The sequence below is a fragment of the Oncorhynchus masou genome, chromosome 20 (assembly GCF_036934945.1).
Source record: "Oncorhynchus masou masou isolate Uvic2021 chromosome 20, UVic_Omas_1.1, whole genome shotgun sequence".
NCBI lineage: Eukaryota > Metazoa > Chordata > Actinopteri > Salmoniformes > Salmonidae > Oncorhynchus > Oncorhynchus masou.
The window spans coordinates 18,486,999-18,488,384 of record NC_088231.1 but is presented as its reverse complement, the minus strand read 5'-3'; the positions used below and the strand labels follow the sequence as shown (position 1 = coordinate 18,488,384).

At 46.0% G+C, this 1,386-nt stretch overlaps 1 non-coding gene across 1 annotated transcript; it reads right to left on the bottom strand.

The window, feature by feature from the left end:
* Positions 1-133: 133 nt before the first annotated feature.
* Positions 134-205, bottom strand: trnae-cuc (transfer RNA glutamic acid (anticodon CUC)). Its single transcript has one exon. It is a non-coding gene; the product is annotated as a tRNA-Glu (tRNA).
* Positions 206-1,386: the final 1,181 nt, after the last annotated feature.

Genomic DNA, 1,386 nt, shown 5'->3' with positions numbered 1-1,386 from the left:
TCCTAACCACTAGACCACCAGGGAAGGGTACTAGAGTGAAAATCGGTTCCCAGTGTGAGCTGGTACATGTGTGCGATAACCTTCGTCATTGATTGTGACAGGTTGCACAAGTAAACATGTAGCAAAAGAGAAATTCCCTGACCGGGAATCGAACCCGGGCCGCGGCGGTGAGAGCGCCGAATCCTAACCACTAGACCACCAGGGAAGGGTACTAGAGTGAAAATCGGTTCACAGTTTGAAATGGTACATATAGTTGAAGTCGTAAGTTTCCATCCACTTCGGCTGGAGTCATTAGAACCTGTTTGTCAACCCCTCCACACATTTCTTGTTAACAAACTATAGTTTTGGCAGTCGGTTAGGACGTCTACTTTGTGCGTGACACAAGTCATTTTTCCAACATTTGTTTACAGACCGATTATTTCACTTATAATTCACTGTATCACAAATTCAGTGGGTCAGAAGTTTACATACACTAAGTTGGCTGTGCCTTTAAACAGTTTGTAAAATTCCCGAAAATGATGTCATGTCTTTAGAAGCTTCTGATAGGCTAATTGACATCCTTTGAGTCAAATGGAGGTGTACCTGTAGATGTATTTCAAGGCCTACCTTCAAACCCAGTGCCTCTTTGCTCGACTCCATGGGAAAACCAAAGGAAATCAGCCAAGACCTCAGAAAAAAAATGTAGACCTCCACAAGTCTGGTTCATCCTTGGGAGCAATTTCCAAACGCCTGAAGGTACCTCGCTCATCTGTAGAAACAATAGTACGCAAGTATAAACACCATGGGACCACGCAGGCGTCCTACCGCTCAGGAAGGAGACGCGTTCTGTCCCCTAGAGATGAACGTACTTTGGGTGGAAAAGTGCAAATCCATCCCAGAACAACAGCAAAGGACCCTGTGAAGATGCTGGAGTAAACAGGTACAAAATGGTCTATATCCACAGGCAAACGAGTCCTATATCGACATACCCCGAGAGGCCGCTCAGCAAGGAAGAAGCTACTGCTCCAAAACCGCCATAAAAAAGCCATACTACAGTTTGGGGACAAAGATCCTAGTTTTTGGAGAAATGTCCCCTGGTCTGATGAAACAAAAATCGAACTGTTTGGCCATAATGGCCATTGTTATGTTTGGAGGGAAAAGGGGGAGGCTTGCAAGCCGAAGAAAACCATCCCAACCGTGAAGCACAGCATCATGTTTTGGGGGTGCTTTGCTGCAGGAGGGTCTGGTGCACCACTAGAACACCTGGGAAGGACACTGCAGGGCAAATCGGTTTGCAATTTGAAGTGGTACATTTGTGCGACAACCAACTAAATTGATAGTGACAGGTTGCACTTGTAAACAAGGAGCATAGACTATTTCCCTGACCGGGAATCGAACCCGGGCTGC